At 42.9% G+C, this 17242-nt stretch overlaps 1 protein-coding gene across 3 annotated transcripts in view; it reads right to left on the bottom strand.

Annotated features, from left to right (window-relative positions):
- Positions 1-17242, bottom strand: part of SLC41A3 (solute carrier family 41 member 3) — a 1429505-nt gene that overhangs the window by 744127 nt on the left and 668136 nt on the right. The window lies entirely within an intron of this gene.

Genomic DNA, 17242 nt, shown 5'->3' with positions numbered 1-17242 from the left:
AGAGCCCTTACAAGCTTAGCCAAGTTCTGTCTTTGTTTCCACGATCAGCACCTATTGTCCCTGTCCAAGAGAGAGAGACAGGTGGAACCCCTGGGGTGAATTTACATTTACCCATCCAATCGTCCAGAATGTGCTTGATGAGGGCCAAACAGATGCTCTGCTTTACATGAATTGGAAGTCTGTTCCACAGATGTGGTAACCTCTGGGAGACAAATCTGTCCTTCCAGCAGGTTCTATTAATGTCACACACCAAGTTAAGGTCTTTAGAGCGAGTAACCCGTGAGCCACTGGACTTACACATATGAAGCATTACCAATAATGCAGAGTCAGAGATTGCATTATACACAAGGCAGAGATCGCCTCTGAGTAGTCTGTATGAAACGGAGTAAAGTGACAGTGATTTCAGCTGATCCATATAGGACATATGCTGAAGACCTTACATTTTCCTTATGAGGAACTTTTGTGGTCTCTCCAATTGCTGCAGGTGCTTGGAAAGGTACATACCAAAAGGGGCATTGTAATCAATTATTGGCCTGATGAGGGAAGAGTACAGGGAGGTTATAACTTTTTTTTTCTGGAGGCAATGCCTTTAATTATGAGATGAGCAATACAGAATGCCCTTCTTACCACTGTGCAGACATTGTGATCAAAGGTAAGGTTGCTGTCAACCTGTGTTCCTAGGTCTCTCACCACTGAGTGCTCGCTTAGGGTGTTTTTACTGATGTGGTAGTTAGGCAGAACATCACTCTTACTGATAGGGATGATAATACATTTGTTTGCATTCAGTTTAAGGCTGTGACTTTGGCACCAATCATTTTGTGTAAAACCCTCTTGTAGGATGTTAATATCGATTGGGGATTCTATGACAATTCCCAGTTTACAGTCATCAGCAGACTTTGTCAGCCACAGACCTTTAGTTTTTGCTTGTACTTTGGAGGAATAGATTCTAAACTGTAGAGGTCCCAGGACTGATTCCTGGGGAACAACACTGGTTATGGGTCTGCTATTGGAGGCAGATTCTCCTACTTTGGCTGTATGGGTTCAATTGGTGAGCCAGTTAGTGACCCACCTAACGATATAAGGGTTGATACCTACCTCGGTGAGTTTGTCAATAATGCGAGTGAGGAATAGTGTCAAAAGCCTTGGCCAAGTCCAGGTAGGCTGTATGCACAGTTTTCCCCTCATCCAGGGTTCTGGTGACTGTCTCAAAGAAATTCATCAGGTTTAACAGGCATAATCTCCTTTTGACAAATCCACACTGAGTAGGGTCAAGTGTTTGGAGATTGCCTATATCTTTGTTGATAAGGTCCATGATTATTCACACCATGGCCTTGCAGATAAGGATAGTCAGGCTAACAGGTCTATAGTTTCCAGGGTCAGTGGAAGTGCAACCTTTGTGCAACGGGATAACAGTGGCTGTCTTCCATTCAGCTGGGATGAAGCCGGTGTTTAGACTATGATTGAAAACAGTACCCAATGGTGTTGCTATTTCTTGCTGGAGCCCATGTAGGATGCAGCATGGGATGTTATCAGGTCCCATAGGTGTTGCGTTTTTGGCCTTAGAGAGGGAGTATACTACCTGCTCTCTAGAGATACAAGGTGGGGGACAAGTGAAAGGAATGTCATGGGGTATATGTAGTGGGGACAGGGGAGTAAAGTTTTCACAGAACCTATCAGCTAACAGGTTTGCTATGTCCACAGGCTCAGTGTATGTGGTATATGTAACTACCAGTCTGGCGCAAATCTGGGTCCTATCTTTTTGAATACAGATGTAGCTAAAGAATGCCTCCTTAGGGAAGGACACTAATTTGGATTTCTGGTTTGCTTTGGAGGACTTCATAAGAAGTCTTATTTGCTTGTTTATGATGAGAAGGGAGTGTTTCCAGTTAAGGGCACTCTCCCCCTCTTATCTTTGGACAGCAATTTCTTCCACTTATTGTAAAGACTGTTCATTTCAGTTGTTCACCAGGCAGGTTTGCTCTTCCTTGAAGAGCTTGATTTGGTCCTATCAGGTACGGCATCAATGCAGTTATACAGGTGTTTGTAAAAAGCATTGGTGTAGGACTCAGCATAGTTGCCAGTTCCATCTGAGGGGGGAGGTGAAGTGAAGCTAGTTATACCATCCCTTAGAAAGATATAATCTGCTTTGGAGAAGTTTTTTAGTTTAGTTGCTGCTGGTGTGGGGGGTCAGATCTGACAAGGGAAGACCTCACAGTGGAGGTGCTACAGTGGTCCCCCATACTGGTAAGTACCAGATCCAGGATGTTGGCACACTAGTTGTGGTGTCCACCAGCTGGTCCAGGTCATTGGAGTTAATGAACTTGAGGAACTTTTGGGCAAGTGAGTTTGAGCATGAGTAATTTACCCAGATAATGGATAGCTAATTAAAATCACCCAGAAGCATGGTGTTTGGATGTATCATGATGGATTCCAGTAGATCCAAGTAGACAAAGTGGGTGTCCTGATTCATGGAGGGGGTCCTGTAGCTGGCAATGACTTGAATACATGTCCTACTAATAGTTAGTTGCATCTGAAGTGTTCATGCCTTCCATTTGTGGTCTGAACGTGGGGTAGGAGATCTAACCCGGTATGGCCTGGGTCCTCTCCACAGCCTTGAACCAGTTCTCCATGACTGCACAAATGTCAACACCTTCCAAGGTGAGGACTGCTTCCAGTGAATCCAGTTTCATGCTAAGACTCCAAGCATTTAACAGCATAACCTTGAAGTTGAGTATTGATGAAATGTTTAGGTCGGGAATTTTGTCCTAATTTTATCCTTGTGACACTGCCTAAAAAAAGACATTATGGGGGGTGGCAACAATCTTTGTCAGTGGCCAAAATCCCAGAGGTGACGGATGAAGACCATCTCTGGCAAAGCTTCATGGTCTATTGATCATGTCATCCCAGGGTGAAAGAAACTGAATCTCCTTAGAATGATACCAGAAACTAAGCCAATTATTGAAGTCAATGATCTTCTGTTTTTATTGTGGTATCATCCTAAGTGAGGGTAATATGCTGCTCAAGGCTAGGGACATACCTGCCTGTGACACATAATTAGAGAGTTCAATCATGTCTCTCTTCATATAGTTCAAGGAGGTACATCTCAAATCATTCACACCAACACGTACTACGATAAAATCATAACGGTACTTGTTGAGAGACTTGAGTGCCTGCGTGATCTGATGAATCCTGGCACCAGGAAGACAGCTGACTGTGACTTTCTCTTTGTTCAGCCTGGTGAGGGGGACATCTGTGTCTCACACTATAGAATCTCCTATATCTAACATATCTGGTGTGGATGTGCATTGTCTTATGGCTTTGATGCTCAGACACTTGTGCTTGTGACATTATGTGTAGTGTGTGTTTTGGGTGTTAATGTTGGTTTAGTATGTATATATGTGTTTTGGAGGTCTCTGGCGTTTAGGTAGATTTTTTTGTGAGTACCTCTGCATATGTTGGTCTATGTGTATGCTGTGTGTCATGAGTAGGAGTTGTGGTAGGTAGGCTGACCACCTGCTATCTATTGCGCATGACAGCTATGATTCCAGATTCATAATGTAGATGCATCTCTCACAAATGGTACAGGAATGATTTAGAAGTAGGGGATTGTCGGTGTACATGAGGTAGCTGCTACACTGCCTCAGTAGCCCATGTCAACCAGGCTGGTAGGAGAAAAATAGGGAAACTGACAGTTCATGGTCCCAGGAATAATCTTGGTCTGGCTGTAACAGCTGAAGAGGGAATACAGCCGGGGAAGGTATTAGTAGGTTTAGGTGCAAAGAGCTCCAGTTTAGGTAACATTTACGATGTTAGAGAACAGGTGGCTGTAACTAGCAATCCCTCTGCGCAGGAATGTACGATGCTACGTGATGCACAAATGAAGTGCAAACCAGTTAAACACAGGCTTATCAAAACACCATAAACAGAGCCCTGCAACAGTAACTCCAGCTAGATCAGTCCAAACTGTACTTTCCTGCCACATGGGTACCTGGGGGCCTCTCTAGACAAAAGATTAACTGTTTTATAAGCTCCAAAGGCCACAAACAGTACTAGATTCACCAGAAACCTGAACCCAGTCTATGCTAGTGTTTTTCAAGTGCAGCAAACAACTAAAATGAACAAAACAAGCAGATGAACAGTAATTACAGTTGTAAGAGGAATTCAATTAGCAGACACTCTAAAAAATGCAGTAAACTAGAGATATCCAGCAAATATTGTTTTAGTTAAACAGAAAGTGCATAAAACAGTTGAAAATAAACACTTATCATTCAGTTGCGCTCATGACATTTAATCAGTTGTCACATTTTGTCATATGCATACCCATGTATTCATCCAATTCCTTCTTAAAGATGGAAAGTGACTGATGCTTCTTCATGTAAAAAGGAAATTTATTCCAAAGGTGATGGAGGCACTTCGCACAGAATCCATTCTGTTGGCCTTCCCTGGAGTTATTTTTAGACAGAGTTTTCACAGAGGAGGAGATTTTTAATGGTGCACAGCATAAGGCACAGGTCCCTCTCAAGATGACTCAGGTACCCAAGCTCATCATTCCTTTTGACTGTGAAACTTTGTACCATTTCATAATAAACAAGGTTATTGTGAAGAGCAAACTAATAGTGCACTGTATACAAGGACTGGCTGAACCACTAACATGTAAAGGCATCCTGCCTAGACCAATTGGATATCATCTGGGAGCAGTATAAACTAGACTGAATGCTTTCCGTGATGTTTTAGTAACTTGCTGAGCTACAGATGTCATCAAAATCATCTAAAAATAATTTAGAAATGATGATCCTTTGTGGGAATTGGTCTCCCATAAGCACACTTTTTGGGAACATCATTGACTGTTAAAAACCCTAAATGATTAGAATTATTAGAAAAAAAAGCAGTAACACAATGTGAAAATACTTCTTCCTTTTCTTCTTTCGGCTTTTTCCCGGTTAGGGGTCACCACAGTAGATCACCTGTCTACTCATGATTGGCAGTAGAGTTTTATGGTGTTGAGTTGCCAGCCCAACCTTCCACGGAAGGCACACACGCATGCACTCACGCCTAGGGCCAATTTAGAGTGTCCAATCCACCTACAGTCTTTGGGATGTGGGAGGAAACTGGAGCACCCGGAGGAAACCCACGCGACCACAGGGAGGACATGCAGACTCCACATAGAAGGCACCCCAGCCAAGGATCAAACCACAGAACCTCTTGCTGTGAGGCAGCAACGCTAACCGCTGCACCACTGCGGCCCCCCACAATGTGAAAATACAATAACATGAAAAAGGCAAGTGCCAAATATGGACGTGACTATGGATTCAAAAAAGACATGAATGTTCATTGCTGTGACAAAAAAGGAAAATATGAAGAAGGGAAAAATCCATAGATTCTGAGTTTGTTTTCAGATGATAATTTCACCATGTAAGGAAGCCTTGCACCTGGTCTGGGGACATCTGACTGCTCTTATGAAGTCTGGCAGAAGACTGACATCCATCTAAAGTTAATTATCCTTTAAGTAAACAGATAAATATCAGTGCCAACTAAAGCAGAAGGAAATAGGCAAGACAGTAAAAAAGGCCAAAGCACAAATGGTGGACAGAATGGTAAAATTCAATTAAACAAGAGGATAGAATTGTTTACAGATACATGTATGGTGGGTGAGCTGAAAGTGAAAAAGTGGGACTGCTCAATGAAAACATCTCTCCAGTATTCACAAAGGAAGGAAGCTGAAAAGCCCCAGATCCAATCATTAAAATATCTCAGGAAAAGGGAGTTGATAAAAGTCCTTTTGCAGAAAAAAAAACTGTTCTTGGGGGAAAAAAGAAAGAGAAAAAAAAGAAAGAAAAGAAGAAAAAAGAACTGCACGAGACATTTTGTACTGTTGAAATTCACACAAAGCTCTGCAAGAAATGACTGAAGAACTGTTAGTATTTTGAGTAATCTTTTTCACAACTCATGGGAGCAGAACAATGTTCCTCAGTAATAAAACAAAGCAGGAATGATTCAGATTCCATGAATGGAAACTTATCACCCTACCACTGTAGGGTTTCTTGTTTGTGATTGTCTCATCACTGCTATGGTAGACTGCATGACTGGAACAACAAAGTCATTTTTTTCCTAGTGACATTAAACTGCAACAGACACAACATTATGGAGAGAACACAAAGGATGAGAGGTGAAGGTGATCTTGAAAAACTGTCTGTTTTTATATAGGACAAAGACTTGAGTAACAAACAACATGTTTTTGTATCATGTGAAGTAATGCAATGGGAAACAACCCAGATATGGTGTGATGTATGTAACTGTGACATTGCACTTTACCAAAAAGTAGTAATGTGTAACAAAAATTATAAAAGTCAATGTAGAAAACAGAGATTGCTGTGTAAAGGCTGAGATAAAAGATTCAGTATCTTCGGAATTCTAAGAGGGAATCTAATGCAGAAGATTGCAAAGTACAGTTGAGATATACAGTTCATTACTGACTCTTCACCTAGAGTACTACAGCGGTTGAGCTATAACCATCTTAATAAGGATACAAGAAAAATTAAACTTGCGAAATAAGACCTCAATGATCCCTAGGATTCAGAAATGCTTAATATGAGGTGGCAAACTTAACTCACAACAACTGGCTTAGCTTCTAGTGTCAGTCCAAGGGGATCCAATATCTGTCAGCCTGGGAAAACATAGTAGACAGGCCATGCTGCATTGCCAGAGATGGTCTGCACCTGACTCCGCTAGGCTTTTGGATACTGGCACAGGCATTAGCAACCCGTATTGTGCCTTTTTTAGGCAGTGCCAAAATAACCAACCTCCCAACATAACAAAATCCTGTCTAGATAAACTCAAGGCACTGTTGCTTACTGCTAAAAGTCTATGTATCTATTTTTTTTATTTATTTATTTAACATTTGTTTACCGGGAAAGTCCAACTTGGAACGAGCCAATTTTCAGAGGAGGCCCGGGAAGAAAAGCTCTTATTGCATGTCTTTGTAGCATGAGAGAAAACCGGAGCACCTGGAGAAAACCCACATGAACACAGGGAGGACATGCAGACTCCACACATAAGACACCCCAGCTGAGAATCGAACCGGAGAACCTCTTGCTGTGAGGCAATAATGCAACTGCTATGCCACTGCGCGCAGTCTAAACTGCAGTCCATGGAAGCACTCCTCACTTTCGAAGATGCTGATGTCTGTGCAGTCACTGAGACATGGTCCAAAGGCCCGGAAAGCACCCCGGCCGTGCAGGGCTACAATGCCTTCCATACTTTCAGATCACAAACTCAGTATGAAAGAACCAAAGGAGACTGGTCAAACAGAATGATTCTCTTGAGCTATTCCATGTCCAATTAACTACAGGCAAAGTCCCCTACCACATCATAGCTAGCTACAGGCCCCCACCATGAAATAGAAAAAAGGATACCTGGACTTACTAGAGTTACTTGCCAAACAGCCCAACACATTACTCATGTTTGATTTTAATTATCTTACCATCGATTGGGAAACATATACAACCACAAACATGCTGGCTCACAGGTTCTTGGACTTTGCCAATGCAAATGCTGTGGAACAGCTAGTTAGCACAGCCACAAGAGGCTCAAATGTCCTGGACATATTATCACTAACATGGGGGAGAGTTGCACCCCCCCCCCCGTGTGATGTCCTCCCTTTGTAACATTGGAACATAAATCAGTCTCGTTTGACGTAATTATAAGACGAGATACCCCATCAAGCTCAAAAACTAGAATTTTTCAAAGATAAATTGCTTCCCACTAAGTGATGGTATAAGAAGTTTCAAAGCCTCCTCAAATGTAGAGGTGTACACCAATGCCTTTTATAACCACTTCAGCAGTTGTATATAATCAGCCATATCTGACTGGATTAAAACTAGGTCTTGCGGAAAAAAAAGACACCCTGTTGGACCGCCCAGTATAAACAGGCTATACAACAAGAGAAAGAAACTAATGTCCAAGAACAAGAGGGAACTGGCTCAGCAGAGGAAGAAATCCATCTCTAGCTTAAACAAGCAAATTAGAGATCTTGTTAAGTCCTCCAAAGCTAATTATGAAGCAAAAATAGCCTCCCTAGCTAAGGATAATCATAAAGCATTCTTTAAACTAAGTCTGAAATCTAAAAGGGAATACCCAGCTGGTTGTGGATGGCACCACCCATAATTAACTGGAGGTAGTAGCTAACCTGCTATCTGACAGATTTAGAGCAAACTTCACTCCTCTTTCCCTTCCAGTCATCCCCCAAAGTACACCTTCCACCATTCCTCAGCCTATTATGTCAAGACAGCAGGTCAACTTGGCGCTCTCCAAGGCCAAAAACACTGCATCAATGGGACCAGACAACATCCCAGGTTGCCTTTTAAACAACTTAAAACATGACCTAGCAGACCCACTTGGATTCTTGTTTAACCACAGTCTGCGAACTGGCTATGTCCCAGCAGAATGGAGGACAGTAACAGTAATCACTCTGCACAAAGGGGGACCATCAACAGATCATGGGAATCACAGCCCCATAAGCTTGACTAGCCCCATCTGAACAGTCATGGAAAGAATCATTATGGACCTTATTAGCAAGGACATAGGTAATCTCCAAACTCTGGACCCAACCCAGTTCGGATTCATTAAAGGTAGATCATGCCTGTTAAACACGACTGACTTCTTCGAGAAAGTCACCAAGGCCCTGGACGAGGGAAAGAGAGTGCATACCACCTGTCTTAATCTAGTCAAGGCATTTGACACAATCCCCTACTCAGATGCTACAAAGAAACTCTTCCAGTTGGGAATTAACCCCTACATTACCAGATGGGTAGCCAAGTGGCTCACCGACAACACACATACTGTCAAAGTGGGTGACTTCACCTCTAGCAAAACCGTTCACCAGTGGCGTACCACATGGTTCTGTGCTGGGCCCATTACTGTTTGAAATTTATTTCTCAGAAGTCCAGACAAACTTGAACAGCTTGTGCCTGACGAAGTTCACTGATGATTGCAAATTGGGAGCAAGCATCGATTCCCCCAATGATGTTAATATACTGCAGACAGGTCTAACGCAGACAAATGATTGGTACCAAAGCCACAGATTAAATCTAAATGCAAAAAAATGCATAATTATTCCCTTGGAAAAGCTGACATCCCTGCTAATTACATTTTAGAAAGCAACCCGGTAAGTGTAGACCCAGTGGTACATGATCTGGGTACTCAGGTTGACAACAATCTGAACTTTGACCATCACATATCCACAGTAGTACGGAAATCCTTCTTATGGCACGTTATAAGTAAAGGCATCAATCATATCCAGATCTATAATTCCATTATACTCGGCTCTCACCAGACCAATAATTGAGTACAATGCCCCTTCTGAATGTACCTCACCAGACACCTGCAACGACTAGAGAAACCACAGATGTTTCTCACCAAGAAATTACAGAGTACACAAAACAAATCCTCAAGAGCTAGTTACGAAAATAAAATTGCCAAAGATTCCAAAGACAACCACAAGGTATTCTATAGTTATCTCAAGAATCTAAATGGCAATGCTCATATCTACTCTGAGCTACAGCAGAATGGCATTAAATATACTGATCCCAAGGATATTGCCAATATCCTGGCAGATCGATTTAGTGCCAACTTCACCCCTCCCCGCTCTCACCCCCTAAAGGGCCCATCTCAATACCAAAAGATTGCCAAATTCTGATAATCACAGCCACACATGTAGAAACCGCACTCTCCAAAGCTAAGAATACAGCATCCATGGGACCAGATGACATCTCAGGCTGTGTACTACATGAACTACAAAATTAACTGGCACCTCACCTAAGTGTCATGTTTAATCATAGCCTCACCTCAGGCTTCGTACCCACTGAGTGGCACACAGCTACAGTTATCCCACTCCACAAGGGGGGATCTGCCTTGGATCCCAGGAACTACCATCCCATCAGTCTGACAAGCCTGATCTGCAAGGGCATGGAACGCATTATCATGGAACTTATAAACAAAGACATTGGCAAACTTCAAACACTGGACCCCACCCAGTTTGGGTTTGTGAAGGGCCGAGCTTGTCTCCTGAATCTGACTGACTTCTTTGAATCAGTCTCCAGAGCTGTGGACAAGGGTAAGGCAGTCAACACAGCCTATCTGGACCTCGCCAAGGCCTTCGACACCATCCCCCACTCTGGAATCATAGATAAACTTACTAAGCAGGGCATAAATCCCTACGTCACTCGATGGGTTGCCAACTGGCTTACTGACAGAACCCAGACTGTAAAAGTAGCCGACTCCAAATCCAGCTCCAGACAGGTGACAAGTGGAGTACCTCAGGGTTCAGTCCTGGGACCACTCTTGTTTGGCATCTACTTCTCTGAAGTACAGGCCAACACTAAGGCACTCTGGCTAACAAAGTTCGCAAATGACTGCAAACTGGGAGCCATTATTGAATCCCCAAATTATATGGATATTCTACAAAAGGGCCTTACAGAAACAGATGCCTGGTGCCAGAGCCATGAGCTCAAGCTTAATGCCAAGAAATGTATAGTTATCCCCTTTGGAAAAAAACATGTACCCATGAATTATCACATAGGTGGCAGTACACTAAACACTGAAAGTGTGATGAGAGACTTAGGGACACAGATGGACAGTGGTCTCACTTTCGATAACCACATCGCCACAACAGTCAGGATATCCTTCTATGTGGCACACCTCATCACTAAAGGCTTTTCATCCACAAAAAAGGAGGTCATTGTCCCACTGTACTCATCCCTCATTAGACCCATTATAGAGTATAATGCCCCATTTGGTATGTACCTCACAAGACATCTGCAACAGCTGGAAAGGCCACAAAAATACCTCACTAAAAGAATCACAGGCCTAAAGCAGATGCTATATGCTGACCGTCTAAAAAAACTCCAGCTATGCTCTGTGGAATATCGTCTACTCAGAGGCGATCTCTGCTTAACATACAAGGCCATGTCAAACCCTGTGCTGTTGGACATGCTCCACTTAAAGAAATCCCAATCCCTCAGAGCCACACGCTCCAGGGATCTAAACCTTGTCATCACAATGAACAAAACATGCTGGAGGGATAGGTTCCTGACCCAGAGACTCCCCATACTCTGGAATAGACTGCCCATACATGTCAAGCAGAGCGCCTCATTGGCCCTCTTCAAAAGGAACCTTGATGATTGGATGGGAGATAGGAAATTCACCCTGGGGATCATGTCAGTCACCCTGCTAGACAGGGGTCCAGAGGAGTAAATATTGTGGGAAGAAATATCCAGGGAATTGTTATGGCTAGGCTTGTATAGGTCCTAGGGCCGATAGCCTAGTACCACCCTATGAACCTATGTGGAAAGACTGAAAGCCCTGTCACTGTATTTTGTCTCCTATATGTTGCTAAGGGGTGACCTGTGCTTAGCTTAGAGGGCAGACTCTGACCCGGCCCAGATGGAAATGCTACATATTCATAAATCAAACTGCAGGAGGGTCACTCACTCTAGGGATCTTAACCTAGCCTCTAACATGAACAGATCATGCTGGAGAGATAGATACATATGTGTGCATGTGTGTGTTTCGGATTGTGCAAACGAGTGTATGGCTGAATATTTCCATGAGTGTGAATGAGTGTGGAAAAGCTTAGGTTCATATGCATATATTTGCCTAATGACCACCAAGTATACATCTAGCCATGTAATCCAACCCAATTGTGTCCCTGTGTATCAAGGGCATTTATTAGGAGGAGGTATGTTAGTTAGGACATTTCTAGAGGTTATGGGTGGATGTTAGTTTGGGCATTACTTTCTGCTTCTGTCAGAGACATGAGGGTCAGACCAGAGGTGAATTTCTGATTTCCCATCCATTGATCAGGGCTACATTTAAACAGGTTTAGGGGTAGACTCTGCTTTACATGGATGAGGAGCCTGTTCCTGAACATGGGGATCTTCTCAGACACAAATCTGTCTCGCCAACATGTCTTATTTATGTTACAAGCAAAATGTAAATCCTTGGATCCAGTGGTTCTGATGCTGTTTGATTTGCAAATGTACAAAAGGCTCATCAGAGCTGGATCCGTGGATGGCTTGTATGCCAGGCATAGTTCACTACTCAGTAACCTATAGAAGATACAGTATAGACACAGGACTTTAAGGCGAGCCATATAGGACAATGTGTCTATACTCGGGATTTTCTTGGTAAGGAGCCTTTGTGGGCTTTCCAACTGTTGCATATATCTGGTCAGGTAAGTGCCGAAGGGGGCATTATACTCAACGATGGGTCTGATAAAAAGCAAATAAAGTGGCACTATGACTTCCTTGGACATGGATGCCATGCCTTTACATATAGGTTGGGCAACACAGAATGACTTTATTACTACTATGACCACATATGAGTCAAAGGCAGGATTACTGCCAGCGTATGTTCCCAGATCCCTTACTTCCGGGTTAAGTCGTAGGAGTGTCTTATCAACAGAGTAATTCACCTGGGTGGCACTTTCTCCAAAAGGCACTATAATGCATTTCTTAGCACTGAGTTTTAGTCCATGACTTTGACTCCAGTCATTGGTCTATGTTAGACCCTCTTGTAAAATCTTTGCCCCTTTGGGAAGTCAAAAAAAAAAAAAAAAAGCAAACTAGGGCAAGCGAATAAACACTGGTTAAACACAAATCAAATAATCCAAGTAAAAGAGTAACCAGTCAACATGGCAGACTTCAATGAAGTCACAGTTCCGAAATTTAATAAAACAGCACAAAAAAATGTTAAAAACAAACAGAAAAGAGACAAGCGCTTTCACACCGATCCAGGTGCTTCTTCAGATCGAATAAAACAGGCACAGAATGCTATTTAAAAACACAAAGTTTCAGAACTATCTCTTAAGGTAACGTGATCTAAGCAATGGTCTTAAAGGAACAGTCATTTAATTCCTTCCCTCTGTCACTTTGTAGTTCTAAGATCCATTTAGTCTCAATACATTCCGTTTTTGTTTTAACATCACCACCTCTAATGCTGACATTATGAAGCTGTAACACAAAAAAACTTAAACTTATGAGCATCTCCAGTGACCAGAATGTTTTGATAATGCATTCCTTTTATAATTTCTAGACGCATCACAAATGTGTTCATGTATATGGTCTTCCCGTGTTCTGTTAGTTTTCCCAACATAGAAACTTTTACAAACAGTGCAGCTGACTAAATACACAAGATTGCAACTCTTGCACTTTGCAAAAAAGTTAAATGTATAGAAATGCTTGGTCTTCGGGTGCTCAAATCTGTCAGAAGTTTCAATAAACTAACACAAATTACATTCTGTACAAGGATGAGTTCCTGCCCTGTTGGTAAGCCTTGGTTTCTTATGAAATGGTTTAAAACACAATATTTTCCTCGAGGAAACATTGTTCTAAAAACAAAATTTAGGAACCTCACCTAAGATATTTTTATTCCTGAAATCACATGTAAGAACATGCCAATGTTTTTTTTTAATAATACCACAAACACAGCTAACATCATTGGCGAAAGCAATGCTCATTCTCAATGTGTCTCCTTGTGACATCCCAGATCTCTTAGTCTCTGGGTCATGATGAGAAAACTATGGTCTGGCCTGAGCATTCCTAGAGCTCCTTGTCATGCAGTATCTATCTCATGCTGTTTATAGCCTCTACCGCTAAAATCTTTTGCTAGCTCATCAAATGCAGATACCATGCATTTATCATCTGCATTGAGCCTGCCTTATCTAAGAAATTGTCCTTTCAAAACATTCCTAGGAATGTGTTGTGGGTGCATGCTCTGCCTATTTAAGATACTGCATTTTTTGCAAGGTTTTTTACAAACTTGAGTGTTAATACCATGCAGTTTCTTGATGACTTTAATATCCAAAAACATAATACTCTCAGCAGAGAACTTAGGAGTGAAACATAAAAACTGAGTGGCCTGTTGCAGGTATTCAACAAAATCATGCAGCATAGAGCTGGACCCTGTCCATACAAAAAAGACATCATCCACAAAACTAGCATACCAGGGAATGTATTGTTTAAAAAGGTTGCTTTCATTAACGACATAAAGTGTCTCCCAGTTAGCAAGCATGTGCCCATACCTATTCCCACCCTCTGTATATAAAGCTCATAATTGAAGGTGAAAACATTATTACTCAAAATCAAATCAAGAAGTGAGCTAATCAGATGACTATGTGTTGGACTACAATCAGAATATTTAGACAAAAACAGAGTAACTAATTAAATCCCTATTTCATCGGGTATCACTGTAAAAAGTGATACCACATCCATTGTAACTAAAGAATAATGTCACTACTGTTGGTACTGGACCACTCAAATAAAGATGTTAAAAATTGCTTGGCGTCTCTAAGGACAGTGTTGACTTTATCTAGTACTGGCCACAGTTGCTTTTCAACAAATATAGATAGGAGCTCAGTTGCTCAACCACGGCCAGAAACAATAGGCCTCATCAGGGGGGTTTTCCAAGGATTTATGTATCTTGGGGAGGCCATATACTATAGGATCACAGGTGGTTACGAGGCTACTGGCCCTCAGGCTCTTGCAAGCCTAGCCAAAGGTTTAGCCCATGTTCAGAAAAGTCAGCACCCAAAGCCTCTGTCCAGCAGGGAAACAGGTGGAATCCCAGGAGTGTATTTTCTGTTTCCTATCCAGTTATCCAGGTTGTGCTTAAAAAGGGATAATGAGGTACTCTGCTTGACGTGGAGAGAGAGAGTCTATTCCACAGATGGGGGGAGTCTGTGGGACACAAATCTGTCCCGCCAACAAGTCTTATTGATATCACAGACCAGGATGAGGTCACACGTACGGTTTGCTCGAGTGGAGCTTGCCTTGCGAATATGCAGCAGTCCCATCAAGGTGGGGTCTAAGATTGCTTTATATGCCAAACAGAGGTCACCCCTGAGGAGTCTGTATGAAACTGAGTAGAAGGATAGGGCTTTTAGCCTATCTATGTAGGGTAGATGTTTGAGGCCCTGGATTCTCCTGGTGAGGAACCTATGTGGTCTTTCCAGCTGCTGCATTTGGTTTGCAAGGTACATGTTGAAGGGGGCATTGTACTCAATAACTGGCCTTATAAGGGAAGAATACAGGGATGTTATGACCTCTTTGTCCCTGGATGAGATACCCTTACCTATGACATGGGCCATGTAGAAAGCTTTCCATACAATGGAAGCTACATGGTGGACAAAAGTCAGGTTGCTATCAACCTGCATGCCCAAATCCCTCACTGCTGACTATGTACTTAGGACACTGTTATTAATGTGATAATATGTGGGGATGTCACTCTCCCCAAAGGGGAAGATGATGCATTTTTTGGCATTCAGCTTGAAGCCATGTTTCTGGCACCAGTCATTTGTTTGGGTGAGACCCTCTTGGAGAACGTCCACATCACTTGGGGAATTGATGACTGCGTCCAGCTTGCAGTCTTCTGCAAACTTGGTCAGCCACAGTCCACTGATTTTGGTCTGCACCTCAGAGAAGTATACCCCGAATAACAGAGGCCCCAAGATGGATCCCTGTGGTACGCTGCTTGTTACGGGTCGACTGCTTGAAGTGACTTCCCCTATTTTGATTAGGTGGGTTCTATCAGTGAGCCAGTTTGCTACCCATCTGGTAACATATGGATTGATGCCTAGTTCATAGGTAGGTATTAGGCTATCTGCCCGAGGGCATTTATAAGCCTAACCAGAGTGTGTCAGCTTTCGCTGCCCCATTGATTAATTAACTGAGCCTCTATCAAGCAGAGCAAATGAAGTGTTCCCAGGGGTGTATTTTCTGTTACCCATCCACTCTGTAAGGTTTCTCTTGAAGAGTGTTAGTGAAGGGCTCTGCTAATGTAGTTAGGAATTTTGTTCCAAAGCATGGGGAGTGTCTGTGATAGGAATCTATCCATCCAGCATGTTCTATTTATTGTTGTGGCGAGGTTTAGAGAGCATGGCTTGCAGTGACTTGGATTTCTTTAGGTGGAGCATGTCCATCAATTCTGAGTTGGACATGGCTTTGTAAGTCAGGCAGAGATCACCTCTGAATAAGCGATATGCCACTGAGTACAGCCGGAGTTTTTTCAGTCGGGCTGCATAGGACATATGTTTGAGACCAGTAATCCTCCTGGTGAGGTACTTTTGTGGTCTTACCAGCTGTTGGAAGTGTCTTGTGAGGTACATCCCAAATGGGGCATTGTACTCTATGATGGATCTGATGAGTGACGAGTAGAAGGGCACTATAACCTATTTATTTCTAGATGCGAACCCTTTAGTAATTAGATGGGCCACATAGAAGGATTTCCTAACTACTTTGGCAATATGATTGTCAAAGGAGAGATTACTATCTACCTGGATCCCCAGATCTCTTAATACCTCTTCTGTATTAAGGGGGCTGCCACCTATGTGGTAATTCGTGGGTGTCCCAAAAGGGATGACTATGCATTTTTTGGCATTTAGCTTGAGGCCATGACTTTGAGACCAGGTGTCCGTCTCAATAAGGCCCTTTTGAGGATGTCCGGGTCAGATGGAGAGTCAATTATGGCTCCCAGTTTGCAGTCATCGGCGAACTTGGTTAGTCATAGTCCTCCTGTGTTTGCCTGTACTTCTGAGAAGTATATGCCGAACAGTAGGGGTCCCAGGACCGAGCCTTGTGGGACACCACTTGTGACTGCTTTAGAGTCGGACCTGGAGCCCGCTATTCTTACCATGTGAGGTCTGTCTGTAAGCCAGTTGGCAACCCATCTCGTGATGTAGAGGTTTATATTCAGGCAAGTCAGTTTTTCTGTAATACCCGAGTGGGGAATGGTGTCTAAAGCCTTGACAAGGTCAAGGTAGGTTGTGTGAACCACCTTTCCCTCGTCAATGGCCTTGGTGACTGTCTCGAAGAAGTCAACCAGGTACAGTAGGCATGATCTGCCCTTAACAAAGCCAAACTGGGTTGGATCAAGTGTTTGGAGGTTCCCAATGTCTTTGTTAATGAGTTCCATGATGATGCGCTCCATAGCCTTGCAGACCAGGCCAGTCAGGCTTATGGGGCGATAGTTACCAGGGTCAGTTGTGGCCCCTCCTTTGTGGAGCGGAATAACCGTTGCTGTGCGCCATTCTATGGGCATGTAGCCTGTGGAGAGGCTGAGGTTGAACAGCGTGTTTAGGTGGAGGGTTAGTTTGTTCTGTAGTTCGTGCAAGACGCAGACAGGGACACCATCTGGCCCCACTGACACTGTGTTTTTGGCTTTTGAAAGGGCTGTTTTCACCTGTGCATCT

The sequence above is a fragment of the Protopterus annectens genome, chromosome 7.part0, assembly GCF_019279795.1.
Source record: "Protopterus annectens isolate FY-2018-M chromosome 7.part0, PAN1.0, whole genome shotgun sequence".
In the NCBI taxonomy this organism is placed as follows: Eukaryota; Metazoa; Chordata; order Ceratodontiformes; family Protopteridae; genus Protopterus; species Protopterus annectens.
This window is presented reverse-complemented; position numbering and strand designations above follow the sequence as displayed.